We start from the raw sequence: 16517 nt of genomic DNA on the forward strand, positions 1-16517 counted from the left end.
CCTGCTTGGCTGCCTGGGCCCCCGCAGACAAGCTCTGTGAACTGCCGCTGGCTACGGCCAAGCGGCCGCTGCCTACACCCTTGCAGTGAGTGGTGGAGCAGGCGCTGCCTGCCCGGCCCCGAGGGCCCGACTCTGTGAACCTCCTCTGGCGGTTTGGAGCTGCAGACGACCACCCTCCACCTGCCAACCCAGTGCTGCAAACGACCCCTGACCAGCTCTGCAAAAGGCCCCGCCCAAACAGCGAACAGCAGGAATGGAGACCCGCCCAATCCAGGAGGAAGTACCACTGCACAGTGATTGACTCCCGCCTACTGAGAGGAGAAACTTGGCCCGGTGGGCATAGCTCCACCCACTGGAAGAGCAGTTAATCGAACTCTAGGACTGCATTTATAAAATTTTTTTTTTGCTGTCTTTTTAAATGTTTTTTAATCCATCTTATTTTATTTTATTCTATTTTTTAAATCTCATTTTCCATTTCTACTATTATTATTTTTCTTTAAATCCCTTTTAATGTTCTATTTTTTTCTATCCCTCTTTTCTCCTGTCTTTACATCTCTTTTTAATTTTCTTATTCCCCCTTCCTTGAATTCTACCTGCTTACTCTTAATCTCTTTAGTGGCTTCTACCCATCCCTTCTAATACCTTTCCTCCCAAGCTTCAAATATATTTATAGGAGTAAACAGTAACTCAGCAGTCAAACAGAACAAGAAACAATATGAACAGCATGAAAAAGCAAGGAAGAAAAGGAGTGCAAACAATGCAGGGCAGCCTAAATATTCAGGAGGATATAGAATCACCAGAAAAATGGTCATATAAAGAACTCATGGAACACCTGAGACAGATGGAACGGAACCTTAAAGAGGATACAAGACAGCAAATTCAAGCAGCGAAAGAACACATTGAGAATGTATTACACAAACAGATAAAGGAAGAAGTTAAGCATCTTTATCAGGAGATAGAGACTATAAAAAAGAATCAAACCATAATCTTAGAAATGAAAAAAACTATAAACCAAATTAAAAACTCAAATGAGAGTATCATTAATAAAGTGGAGCAAGTAGAAGCTAGAACATCAGATAATGAAGACAAAATATATCATCTGGAAAAGAGGCTAGCCATCTCAGATAGGCTGGTTAAAAATCATGAGAGAAGCATACAAGAGATATGTGATAATATAAAAAAACCAAATTTAAGAGTCATTGGGATAGAGGAAGGGATAGAGATTCAAACAAGGGGAATGAGTAATCTACTAGATGAAATAATCACAGAAAACTTTCCAGAATTAAAAAAGGAAACAGATATACAAATTGTAGATGCATACAGGACACCGAACATACAAAATCACAGTAGACCAACGCCAAGACACATTGTTATGAAGATATCCAATATACAGAACAAAGAGAAAATATTAAAAGCTACAAGAGAAAAGAGAAAGATTACATTCAGGGATAAACCAATAAGGTTAACAACGGACTTCTCCACTCAGACGCTGAAAGCGAGAAGATCCTGGAATAACGTATTTCAAACACTGAAAGACAATGAATGCCAACCAAGAATTCTGTACCCAGCAAAATTAAGCTTCAGATACGACAACGAAATAAAAATCTTTCACGATAAACAAAAACTAAAAGAATTTGCAGCCAGAAAACCAGCGTTGCAAAGCATCTTGAGCAAAACACTTCACGAGGAAGAAACGGAAAACAATAACCAAAGCCAACAGTGGGATGTACCTCAGTAAAGACAGAAGGAGGGGGGAAAACTAATCATGGAGAAACAAACGCAATTAAAAAAAAAACGAGATAAATAATCAAATATGGCTGGAAGTACAAACCATATATCAATAGTAACTCTAAACATTAATGGTTTAAACACTCCAATAAAGCGACATAGGCTGGTAACATGGATCAAAAAAACAAATCCAACAATATGCTGTCTCCAGGAGACTCACCTGACTAGAAAAGACATACACAGGCTGAAGGTGAAAGGTTGGGAAAAAGTATACCACGCACACGCTCCTCGCAAGCAAGCAGGGGTGGCCATCCTCATATCGAATAAAATTGACTTCAAGACTAAGTTAATCCAAAGGGATAAGGAAGGACATTATATACTGTTAAAAGGAACCATTAAACAACAAGACATAACAATTATCAATATTTATGCACCAAATAATGGCGCTTCGAAGTTTATAAAACAAATTCTCCTCAAGTTCAAGAATCAAATAGACCACAACACAATAATTATGGGTGACTTCAACACACCTCTCTCACCATTGGACAGATCCTCCAAGCAAAAGTTGAATAAAGAAACTATAGACCTCAATACCACAATCAATAACCTAGACTTAACTGACATATATAGAATATACCAACCATCATCGAATGGATATACTTTTTTCTCAGCAGCACATGAATCCTCAAAAATAGACCATATATTATGCCATAGGGCAACCCTCAATAAATATAAAGGGGTAGAGATTATACCATGCATTTTATCTGATCATAATGGATTGAAACTGGAAATTAATGATAAAAGAAGGAAGGGAAAATTCAATATCACATGGAAAATGAACAATATGTTACTGAATGATCAAAGGGTTACAGAAGACATAAAGGAGGAAATCAAAAAATTCTTAGAGATAAATGAAAATGCAGACACAACCTATCGGAATCTATGGGACACAATGAAAGCAGTTTTAAGAGGGAAATTCGTCGCCTGGAGGTCATTCCTCAAAAAAAGGAAAAACCAACAAATAAATGAGCTCACACTTCATCTCAAAGCCCTAGAAAAGGAAGAGCAAAACAATAGCAAATGCAGCAGAAAGCAAGAAATAATTAAAATCAGATCGGAAATCAATGAAATTGAAACAAAAGAAACTATCGAAAAAATTAACAAAACTAAAAGTTGGTTCTTTGAAAAAATAAACAAGATTGACAAACCTTTAGCCATGCTAACGAAGAGAAGAAGAGAGAGAACTCAAATTACTAACATAAGGGATGAAAAAGGCAATATCACAACAGACGCCACAGAAATACAGAAGACAATTAGAAACTATTTTGAAAACCTATATTCCAATAAAATAGAAGATAGTGAAGACATCAATAAATTTCTTAAGACATATGATTTGCCCAGACTGAGTCAGGAGGACACACACGATTTGAACAGACCAATATCAATGGATGAAATTGAAGATAGTAATCAAAACACTACCAACCAAGAAAAGCCCAGGACCGGATGGGTATATAGCGGAGTTTTACAAAACCTTTAAAGAAGAATTAATACTAATACTTTTCAAGTTATTTCAGGAAATAGAAGAAGAGGGAGTCCTTCCAAATTCATTCTATGAGGCCAACATCACATTGATTCCAAAACCAGACAAAGACACATCAAAGAAAGAAAACTACAGACCAATATCTCTGATGAACCTAGATGCAAAAATCCTCAATAAAATTCTGGCGAATCGGATACAAAGACACATCAAAAAAATTGTGCACCATGATCAAATAGGATTCATCCCTGGGATGCAGGGATGGTTCAATATACGGAAATCAATAAATGTTATTCACCATATCAATAGACTTAAAGATAAGAACCATATGATCATCTCGATAGACGCAGAAAAAGCATTCGACAAAGTACAGCATCTCTTTATGTTCAAAACATTAGAAAAACTAGGGATAACAGGAACTTACCTTGATATTGTAAAAGCTATTTATGCTAAGCCCCAGGCTAGCATCATTCTGAATGGAGAAAAATTGAAGGCATTCCCCTTAAAATCAGGAACAAGACAGGGATGCTCTCTATCACCACTTCTATTCAATATAGTCCTCGAAACACTGGCCAGAGCAATTAGACAAACGAAAGAAATTAAAGGCATAAAAATTGGAAAGGAAAACTTAAATTATCACTATTTGCAGATGACATGATTCTATACCTAGAAGACCCAAAATGGTCTACAAAGAAACTACTAGAACTAATAAATGAATTCAGCAAAGTGGCAGGATATAAAATCAACATGCACAAATCAAAGGCATTTCTGTATATCAGCAACAAAACCTCTGAAATGGAAATAAGGAAAACCACTCCATTCACAATATCCTCAAAAAAAATAAAATACATGGGAATCAACCTAACAAAAGAGGTGAAAGATTTATACAATGAAAACTACAGATCCCTAAAAAGAGAAGTAGAAGAAGATCTTAGAAGATGGAAAGATATACCCTGTTCATGGATAGGCAGAACTAACATCATCAAAATGGCGATATTACCAAAAGTCCTCTATAGGTTTAATGCAATGCCAATCAAAATTCCAATGACATTGCTTGTAGAAATAGATAAAGCAATCATGAAATTCATATGGAAAAATAAAAGACCCAGAATAGCAAAAGCAATTCTAAGCAGGAAGTGTGAATCAGGTGGTATAGCAATACCAGATTTCAAACTATACTACAGAGCAATAGTAACAAAAACAGCATGGTACTGGTACCAAAACAGGCGGGTAGACCAATGGTACAGAATAGAGGATACAGAGACTAATCCACAAAGTTACAACTATCTTATATTCGATAAAGGGGCTAAAAGCATGCAATGGAGGAAGGATAGCATTTTCAACAAATGGTATTGGGAAAACTGGAAATCCATATGCAACAAAATGAAACTGAATCCCCTCCTCTCACCATGCACAGAAATTAGCTCAAAATGGATCAAGGACCTTGATATCAAATCAGAGACTCTGCGTATGATAGAAGAAAAAGTTGGCTACGATCTACATATTGTGGGATCAGGCTCCAAATTCCTTAACAGGACACCCATAGCACAAGAGTTAATAGCAAGAATCAACAAATGGGACTTACTTAAACTAAAAAGTTTTTTCACAGCAAGAGAAACAATAAGAGAAGTAAATCGGGAGCCTACATCATGGGAACAAATTTTTACCCCCCACACTTCAGATAGAGCCTTAATATCCAGAGTTTACAAAGAACTCAAAAAATTAGACAATAAGACAACAAATAACCCAATCAACAAATGGGCCAAGGACCTGAACAGACACTCCTCAGAGGAGGACATACAATCAATCAATAGATACATGAAAAAATGCTCACCATCTCTAGCAGTCAGAGAAATGCAAATCAAAACTACCCTAAGATACCATCTCACTCCAGTAAGATTGGCAGCCATTATGAAGTCAAATAATAACAAGTGCTGGCGAGGATGTGGGGAAAAGGGTACTCTTATACATTGCTGGTGGGACTGCAAATTGGTTCGGCCAATTTGGAAAGCAGTATGGAGATTCCTGGGAAAGCTAGGAACGGAACCACCATTTGACCCAGTTATTGCCCTTCTTGGTCTATTCCCTGAAGACCTTAAAAGAGCGTACTACAGGGATACTGCCACATCGATGTTCACAGCAGCACAATTCACAATAGCTAGACTGTGGAACCAACCCAGATGCCCTTCAATGGATGAATGGATTAAAAAAATGTGGCATTTATACACTATGGAGTATTACGCAGCACTAAAAAATGACAAAATCATGGAATTTGCAGGGAAATGGATGGCATTAGAGCAGATTATGCTCAGTGAAGCTAGCCAATCCCTAAAAAACAAATACCAAATGTCTTCTTTGATATAATGAGAGCAACTAAGAATAGAGTAGGGAGGAAGAGCAGGAAGAAAAGATTGACATTACACAGAGGCACAAGATGGGAGGGAAAGAGAGAGAAAAGTGGAATTGCATGGAAATGGAAAGAGACCCTCATTGTTATAAAAAACTACATAAAAGAGGATGTGAGGGGAATTGGAAGAAAAATAAGGAGAGAAATGAATTACAGTAGATGAGATAGAAAGAGAAGATGGGGGGAGGGGGATAGTAGAGGATAGGAAAGGTAGCAGAATACATCAGTCACTAGTATGGCATTATGTAAAAATGTGAATGTGTAACCTATGTGATTCTGCAATCTGTATTTGGGGTAAAAATGGGAGTTCATAACTCACTTGAAACTATTGTTCGAAGTATGATATGTCAAGAGCTTTGTAATGTTGTGAACAACCAATAAAAAAAAATAAAAAAAAGAAATCATAAGCAGAACATTCAAGAATTATGAGATAACAAAAAAGATCAAACAATCATTGAAATAGAGGAAGGCATAGAGGTCCAAATCAAAGGAATGAATAAACTATTCATTGAAATGATATCAGAAAAATTTATAAACATTAAGAGTCAATTGGCCTCGTTGTTACACAAAATTACATATAAGAGATTGTGAGGGGTAAGGGGGGAAAAACAACAAGGGAGAGAATCGAATAACAGCAGATAGAGTAGAGAGAGAAGATGGGAGGGGAGGGGAGGGTGGATAGTAGGGGATAGGAGAGGTAGCAGAATACAACAGTCACTAATATGGCATTATGTAAAAACGTGGATGTGTAACCGATGTGATTCTGCAATCTGTATTTGGGGTAAAAATGGGAGTTAATAACCCAAGTGAATCAAATGTATGAAAGATGATATGCCATGAGCTTTGTAATGTTTCAAACAACCAATAAAAAAAAGTCAATTGGACAATTGGAAAATCAAATACAAGGGGCTTACAGAATGCCAAAGGTACAAAATCACAACAGACCCACACCAAGGCACATTATAATGAAAATGCCCAACATAAAGAATCAGGAGAAATTTTTAAAAGCCACAGGAAAAAGGAATCAAATTACATATAGGGGGAAACCAATTAGGATCTCTGCTGATTTCTCAACCCAGACCCTGAAAGGTACAAGATCCTGCAAAAACATATACTATGCTCTATAAGAAAATGGATGCCAATCAAGAATCATATCCAGCTAAATTAAACTTTAGATTTATTGGTTATTTTTATGACAAAAATAAAAACCTTCCATGGTAATCAAAAGTTAAAAGAATTTACAGCTAGAAAGCCTGAACTACAGAAAATTCTTGGCAAAATATTCCATGAGGAGGAAATGAAAGACAGCATATGTCAGAAAAGGGAGATATCACCAAAGAAAAAACCTAACAAAGAGAAACCAAGTCAAGTTAACTATCAAAAATAAACAAAAATAACTGGAATTCAAATCATGTTTCAATAATAATCCTGAATGTTAATTTCCAAAACTCAGCAATCAAAAGGCATAGACTGGCAGATTGGGTTAAAAAAGACCCTAAAATATGCTGCCTTCCAGAGACCCATGTTACAGGAAAATACATTCACAGAGTGAAGGTGACAGGTTGGAATAAAACATATCACTCAGGGCCAGGGGTTGTGGGTCAGTGGGAGTGAACTAGACTAGCATGTGCAAGGCCCTGGGTTAGATTCTAAGCACTGAATAAAAATAAGTAAATAAAATAAAGGTAATGTGTCCAACTAAAAAATAAATATTTAAAAAACCATATTGCTTGGGCTGGGGATAGGCCTCAGGGGTAGAACACTTGCCTGGCATGTGTGAAGCCCTGGATTCAATCCTCAGTATCATATAAAAATAAGTAAAAAAGGTATTGTGTCCATGTACAACTAAAAAAATAAATATTAAAAAATACTACTCACATGGATTGTGGAAGCAAGCAGGGGTTTCCATCCTTATATCAAATAATGTGGACTTCAAGTGAAAATTAATCAGAAGGGACAAACAATAATATTTCATACTGCTCAAGGGAACCATATACCAACAAGAGACAACAATTATAAATATTTATTCCCCAAACAATAAAGCATCTATGTTCATCATAAAAACTCTTTGCAATTTCAAGAGTCAAACAAATCACAACACAATAATTCTGGGTGACTTTAACACATATTTTTTTACCCCTGGATAGATCTTCCAAACAAAAGAGAAACAGAAATTATAGAACTCAATAAGACAATCAATGACTTAGATTTAACATATATAGAATATTTCATCCTTCAAGAAGTGAATACACTTTCTTCTCAGCAGCACATGGAACCTATGCAAAAATAGACCATATACTATGCCACAGGGCAACTCTTAGCAAATAAAAAGGAGTAGAGATACTACACTGCATTCTATCAGATCATAATGGAATGAAATTAGAAGTCAGTGATAAGATAAAAGCTACTCCAACACCTGGAGACTAAAAATATATGCTAGTGAATTAACAGTGGATTGCAGAAGACATCAAGGAGGAGATTTAAAAATTCTTAGAGGTTAGTGAGAACACTGATAGAACATATCAAAATCTCTGAGACACTATGCAGGTGGTACTAAGAGGAAAGTTCATTGCATGGAGTTCATTCCCTAAAAAAAAGATAAAGTCAACAGATAAATGACCTAAAATTACATCTCAAAGCCCTAAAAAAAGACAAATGAACACCAAAAGCAGTAAAAGACAGGAAATAATTAAAATCAGAGCTGAAATCAATGAATTTGAAACAAAAGAATCAATTAAAAAGTTGACAAAATGAAAAGTTGGCTCTTTGAAAAATTTTATAAATAAAAATCAATAAACCTTTATGCATGCTAATGTAGAAAAGGAGAGAAAAACTCAAATTACTAAAATCCATGATGAAAAAGGAAATACCACCATGAACACTACAGAAATACAGAAGACAATTAGAAATTATTTTGAAAATTTGTACTCCAATAAAACAGAAAATGTTGAAGACATCAACAAGTGTCTACAATCATAAAATTACCCAAACTGAGTCAGGATTATATACACAAGTTACACTGGTCATTTTCAAGCAATGAAATCGAAGACACCTTCAAAAGCCTACCAACCCAAAAAAAAAAAAAAATCCCAGGACTGGATGGATACACAGATGAGTTTTACAAGACCATCAAAGAAGAACTAACACCAATACTCCTGAAATCTTTCTATTAAATAAAAAAACGAAGGAACACTTCCAAACTCTGTGAGGCCAAAATCATCCTGATTCTAAAATCAGACAAGGACACATCAAACAAAGAAAGCTTCAGAACAATATCTTTAATCACCATAGATGCAAAAATCTGAATAAAGTTTTGGAAAATTGAATACTAAAACATGTTAAAAATATTGTGCACCATGATCAGGTGGAGTTCATACTAGGGATGCAAGTTTGATTCAACATACGGAGATCGATAAATATAAATCATTACATCAATAGACTGAAAGATAAGAATCATGATCATCTCAATAGATGCAGAAAAAGCATCTGATAAAATACAGCACCACTTCATGTTCAAAACACTAGAAAAACTAGGGATAACAGGAACATATCAACATCATAAAGGCTATCTAAGCTAAGCCCCAGGTCAAAATAATTCTAAATGAAGAAAAATTAAAGGCATTCCCTCTAAATCTGGAACAAGACAGGATGCCCTCTCTCATCACTTGTATCCAACATAGTTCTTGAAACACTGGCTATAGCAATTAGATGAAATAATTTAAAGGGATACACATAGGAAAAGAAGAATTAGAATTGGCATTATTTGCTGATGATATTATTCTATACCTTGAATATCCAAAAATTCCAACGGAAAACTCCTAGAAACTAGTAATAGAATTCATCAAAGTATCAGCATATAATATCAACACCCATAAATTAAAGGAAATCTGTATATCAATGAGAAGTCCTCTGAAAGGGAAAATAGGAAAACTACCCCATTTACAATAGTCTCAAATAACCCCCACAAAACCAAATACTTAGGAATCAACATAATGAAAGAGGTGAAAGACTTCTACAATGAAAACTACAAAACACTAAAGAGAAATTAAAGAAGACCTTAGAAGATGGAAAGATCTCCATTGTTCCTAGGTAGGCAGAATTAATATCATCAAAATGACCATACTACTGAAAGTAGTATACAGATTTTATGCAATTCCAATCAAAATTCCAATGGCATTCTTCATATAAATAGAAAAAGAAATCATGAAATTAATCCCAAAAATTCAGGAGACCCAGAATAGCCAAAGCAATCCTTAGCAGGAAGACTGAAGAAGGTGGCATCACTATACCAGACCTTAAACTATATTACAGAGCCACAGTAACAAAAACGGAATAGTACTGGCACCAAAATAGACATGTAGACCTATGGTAGAGAATAGAGGACACAGAGAGTAACCCACATACTAGGCAAAGGCACCAAAAACATACATTGGAGAAAAGATAGTATCTTCAACAAATGGTGCTGGGAAAACTGAAAAATCATATGCATCAAAATGAAATTAAATCCCTCTCTCTTAGAGTGCACAAAACTCATTCAAAGTGGATCAAGGACCTAGGAATTAAGCCAGAGACCCCGCACCTAAGAGAAGAAAAAGCAGGCCAAAATCTTCATCATGTTTGGTGAGGTCCCAACTTCCTTAATAAGACTCCTAGAGCACAAGAATTAAAATCAAGAATCAATAAATGGATGGATTCAAACTGAACAGCTTCTCAGCAAAAGAAATAATCAGTGAGGTGAAGAGACAGTCTACATCCTGGGAGCAAATTCTTACCACACATACATCAGATACATCACTCATCTCTAGGATATTTAAAAAACTCAATCTTAACACCAAACACGCCCTGCCCAAATAAACCAATCAATAAATGGGCCAAGGAACTCAATAAGCACTTCTCAAAATATGATATACAATCGAGCAACAAATATATATGAAAAAGTTCAACATAGCAATTAGCAAAACGCAAATAAAAATTAAGATACCATCTCACTCCAGTCAGAATGGCAGCTATTATGAACATAAACAACAAGTGCTGGCAAGAATATGGGAGAAAAGATTCACCTGCTGTGTATGAGTGTGACTGCAAATTGGTGCAGCCAATATGAAAAGCAGTATAGAGATCCCTTGGAAATCTGGGAATGTAACCACCATGTGAACCAGCCATTCCTTTTCTCGGACTTTACCCAAAGTAAAACAGCACACTATAGGGACACAGCCACGTTAATGTTTATAGAAGCACAATTCACAATAGCTAGACTGTGAAGCAAATCTAGATGCCCTTCAATGGATGAATAGATTTTTAAAATGTGACATTTATACACAATGGAATGTTACTCAGCACTAAAAAATAATATCACAGCATTTGCAGGGAAATAGATGGAATTAGAACATATTATGCTAAGTGAAGTTAGCCAATCAAAAAAAAATTCTGAATGTCATCTCTGATATAACGGGTTGACACAAAATGGGGTAGAGAGGTAGCGCATGGGAAGAAGATTATCTCAGATAGGGAAGAGGGGTGGGAGGGAAGAGGAGGGAGAAGGGGAATTTGCATGGATGGTGGAAAGAGACCCTCATCATTATGCAAAATACATGTGTAAAGATGTGAATTTGGTGTAAACATATCTTGTATACAGAGATATGATAAATTGTGGTATAATGGTGTATTAAAAATTGTAATTCAAAAATAAATAGATTAATTTTAAAAAGAAAAAATCAAAAATCTAAAAAAAATCTAGAAAAACTAGAGATAATAGAAAGACATCTCAATATTTTAAACCTATCTATGCTAACCCAATGGCCAAAATCATTCTAAAATAAAAAAAAAAAAAAATTGAAAACATTCCATCTGAAAACTAGAACAAGACAGGGATGCCCTCTTTCACCAATTCTATTTAATATAGTTCTTAGAATTTTAGCCAGATAAATTAGAGAGACAAAATGAGTTAAAACACCATATGGACAGGAAAGGAGAACTGTGACTGGATTTAATTATACTGGTTACAGTGGACAACTAAGTATATATTGGTCCCATGATAAGCAAGCTGGCTATCTCGGGGTATCTTTTGAAGAAAAGACAGCATATGGGGGTCTAGATTGGCCAATCGTACTGGACCCTGTGACTCTAAGCAATATGTCTAAACTGTTATTAAAATGAGACTTTCTCATAGCAAGCCAGTCATTGCCACAGAATGTCTGCCAATACCTTACTGTCCTAATCATTCTGCAATAGAATTTGGCAACTTTCCTAAATGGATAAACTGTGCAAATGTCTTGCCAGTACAACAAAAAAGTTCTAGAAATAGTGGACATATTCTAGACTGGTCTCCAGGAATTGACAAAAGACAATCACATAAGATGTCATGATCCCTGGAGGTTTTGTTGGTAATATTCTAACCTTAAGTGAAGGTGGTATCCAGATAGGTGTTCAGAGCTTAATTGCAGACTGAGATTTCCTATATCACACTGACAATCCTATGCCTGGCTTTATAGGCAGGGGTGTAAAGAGGGTTCCTGGTATGGCCTGCAGGCCTGTGTTCAATCTCCTTATGCTTTAATTACTGGAAATGTGAGAGTTAAGAGAAAGGAGGATAAATATCTTGTAGCCTGTAAAAAGTGCAATTTACCTAATTGCATCACTAGATATGTCATCTGACTATGAAGGTCTGTGTTACTGCACCCAAATATAAGCCTTCCTAATGGGATTTGGAGAAGGTTAAATCATTTAATGGGCATTTTGCATAGAAAATAATAATAGCTTGGATTTTATGGAGTTACATCACAACATCCAGGATATTCAAAAAAGCAAAATCGATCTATTGGATCCTACTTCTCTAACTGGAAATACATCAAGAATGGAATGGCTTTAACCCTAGAAACACACTGAAACACTCTGCATGGAATATTATTGGAATGAGGTATTTGCTACTGGTTCTTTTTTGTATTGTGATAATAGTTGGCTGTCACACCCTTAGAACAAGAATCCGGGAACTAAAAATAATGGCTCATCATTTTCTATTGCATAGCAAACAGGGGGAATATTCAGAGTGCCATCCGTGAATTACTTAAGGGTCTTCTGTGGGTATGGAGCCATGGATATTTAGGTTTAACCTTGAGAACTACCTGAAGCTCCCCAGAGTGCACTAGATTAACCAAGGCACAAGACCCTATTTCTGCTCTACCAGGAAGACCCCTCTTCTAGCTCTGAATTTGGGCATAACCCATTGGAACTGCAAAGCCCACCTTCTACCTTATTTGGTAAAGAACAATCCAATGAAAACCTTTGATATTCCCTGATATAAATAAAGCAAATATGGGCTCCATTTTGCTCTTTTGAGTGTGGAAGCTTCATCCCTAAGATTGGCTAGCCTATCCCACCTCCGCTTTTAAAATTACTTTCTGTATCATGTGCATTTTTTCCCCTGCTTTACCTTTCTTAGATTTTATTTTGCAGCCAGACCATTAAACCAAGAGGAATTCTATTTTTACCACCTGCAGTTTTGAATTCATGATCCTCTTGCCTCAGCCTCCCAAGTCACTGAACCACTGTGGTGGGCTATTGATTGCTACTTTTATATTTTTATATTTATTTTTATTCTCATCCTGTATTTGTTTTGGAATCTAAAGTGAATATTATGTAGACAGCAGAATAATTTTTGTTGGATTCTAGGTCTTATAACCAAGGGTGTAACACTGAGCTACATCCCCAGCCACTTTTTAATATTATTATGTTTTATTTTCAGATAGTGTTACGCTAAGTTGCTGAAGCCAGCATGTAACTTGTGATGCCCTAGCCTCAGTCTCACAAGTAGATTAGTGACAGCATTGCACCACTGTGCCCAGATGATGATGACTTAGAGAGGCTCTCCGTAAGTCACTGAATTTGCCCTCCAACTTGCAATCCTCTTACCTCAGCCTCCTGAGTTTCTAGAGTCACAGATGTGTGCTGCATGCCCAACTTGAACAATATATTTTCTAAAATTGGAACAGATTGGATCTATATGCAGTAGTAGTAATGAAAAAAGTAATAGTAACCAAGCAAATGCTTCTTCTATGTTGCCACTTGTTTTCTACCTATATATTTTTGGTTCATCAATTTTCCCGTTATTGCCTATTAATGATTAATTTTTCTTCTGTACCATTTTTATTTTATTTTCTCCTTTTGGCACATGTTTTAGTTTTTCCTTAGTGTTTGTTCTGTGAACCCTAACATCTTAAATTTATGACAATCAGTTTTATTCATGCCAAATTAATTTCAATAGTATAGATAAATTTTGCTAATCTTACAGATTTGTCCCTTAGTCCTGATTTTTATCTTTCTCATAGACTATAACTTCATGCATTGTGTGTCTTGTATGGCTTGGATATCATTTGTCCCCAAACAAGCTTATGTTTTGGACACTTTGTGCTCATTACAGTAGCACTGAGGCAGGGGAAACTTTCAAATGTGCTGTCTACTGGGCATTAATTCAGTCACTGGGGAAGCCACCCTCAGGAGGAATGGATGCTAGTCTCTTGGAATGAGTTTTTGAGAAAATGAGTTGTTATGAAAAATCAAGACTGCCCCTCTCTGATCTGTGGCTCATATTGGTCCATATGATTTTTCCTCTTTCACTTGTCCCCACTCTGATGACAGCCATCATGCTGGAATGGAGCACAGTGGGTAGTCCCCAGAAGCAAAGTGGATGGCATCCCTTTATCTTGGACTCTCAGACTCAAAAATTCTGACCTAAAGAACTTTTTAATCACAAACTACTCAGCCTTAGGTATTTCCTGATAGCAATAAAAATGTAGTCTTGTAGTCATTCAGCATCAATGTTTGTTTGGTTCTAAGTGTTATTTATGTGTTCTAAGTGTTCTAAGTGTTATTTTTGCAATCATTTATTTTTTAATTTTATTTTTTTAAATACACAACAGTGCAATACATTGAAATTCTTATTACACATATAGAGTACAAGTTTTTACACTTATATTTTTAAAACAAATAGAAAAGAGTTAGAGACTAAATACTCCATGGCACTGGCTATATTTAGCTACCAAATTGAGCTACTGAGCTACATCTACCATTATTTCTCATTATCTTATGTGGACTCAAGATTCTGTCTTTTCTCATTTCCTTTAACCTTGATGGCTCTATTGGCATTTCTGGAAAAGTTGTTTACTCAACACAAACATTTCCTCTTACAAATCTTCCCTTATCAATTGACGCACAGTTTAGCAAGGTATAAAATTATTGATGGTTAAAAACAGTCCTCCCACTGTCTTCCAGCTTCTTGGATTTCTAGGGAAAACCACTAATGCTGTCTTGTACCTGATCAACTGTTTCTCTCTGACCACTCAGGAGATTGCCTCTCGGTATTTGTTTTACAGCAATTCGACTCTCATAGTTCCTCTTATCAATGGCTTCCCTTTCTGTAAGCTATAGACAATTCCAGAATGAGCAACTCATGAGTTTTAAATTGCAAAGTGTTCTGAGTAGCATGATGCAATCTCACCCCATCACACCCCAGCCCTCCAGGGGCACGAGCCTCTGCTTTCTCCTGCAATTTCCCAGTTGATATAATGTTTTTGTAATACTTTCCTGTTAGTTGCTAGTTGCCATGTTTGTTGAGAGACTGGCTGTTGTGATAGTGCTCCTCTTGTGTAGAAGAGAACATCTCTCCAATGACTCATGCATCACATCCTGTGTGTGCACACATTGCATTGTTAGCACCTTGGAGCTTAAGAATAGAAGACACACCTTGAGCCTCTCCTAATAGAAACCATGATTTCCCATGAGACTATGACCCAAGAATTTGGGATGTGTTTAATAAGTTTATGATGAACCTCTTTCTCAAATAACCTCAAAAAAAAGTACCAGTGACTAGGAAGTCAATTCTACTTCGTTGTAATGCTAAAATGTCCACCAGGAAGGAAGTTGAACCATGTTTCCATAGTATATGGTTGTATGCCAAAGTGTCCTTTAAGAAAGGCTTGTGTGTAAACAAGGCAGTCTGGTGCATGCTTAACTCCCAGGATCAAATCTGGTTTCATCTGACAAAGCAAGGTAACCCACACCCCCAATGCCAGCATGATCTGAGGGATGAGGTATCAGTCCCTGGGCATAATGAGGAGCCACGTGGAGGCCCTTGTTCTCTCCAAAAGGAAAATTCTACAGTCGTTACTTATGGAATAATACTACATCAATTGTCAGGCACATAGACAGACCTATTTAGAAAAGCAGACACACATTCAGGAAAGAATGTGAGGGGCCCAGATACAGTGAGGTCGGTAGTGAGCTTGCTTCACATGCACAAGGCCCCAGGCTCAATCCCCAGCACCACAGGAAGAAAGAAAGGAAAAAATGTGAGAAACTCTAAAGGGAGAGACAGCAAATTCAAGGTTGGAGGTGTTGCTATTTGGAGAGGGACATTTAACTCAGGATGGACTAGAGATGGGGCCAGAGCAGACTTCTGTAATTTCTCACCCATTTTTTCAAGCTTGCTCATACCATGCTAGTATTTGGGGGTCCAGGAAGCTGGTCTAGGAGAAATGTTGCATTGCAGGTATTGCCTTTTTTAAAAATAAAAATCTGATCTTTATTTTTAAAAATATTTTTTAGTTGGACAGGATACCTTCATTTTATATATTTCTTTTTAATGTGGTGCGGACGATTGAACCCTATGCCTCACTGGTGCTAGGCAGATGCTCTCTCACTGAGCCACAACCCCAGTCCTTTGTTTTTAATTTCAAATTTTTTGTAGGCATTCCTGCATTCTGGTGATTTATGACCTTCTCCTTTGAGGTTCAGTGTAACTTTCTTCTTGGCATCCCAACATTTCTGCCCAAACCAGACATGTTCCACAGT

The sequence above is a fragment of the Ictidomys tridecemlineatus genome, chromosome 7, assembly GCF_052094955.1.
Source record: "Ictidomys tridecemlineatus isolate mIctTri1 chromosome 7, mIctTri1.hap1, whole genome shotgun sequence".
NCBI lineage: Eukaryota > Metazoa > Chordata > Mammalia > Rodentia > Sciuridae > Ictidomys > Ictidomys tridecemlineatus.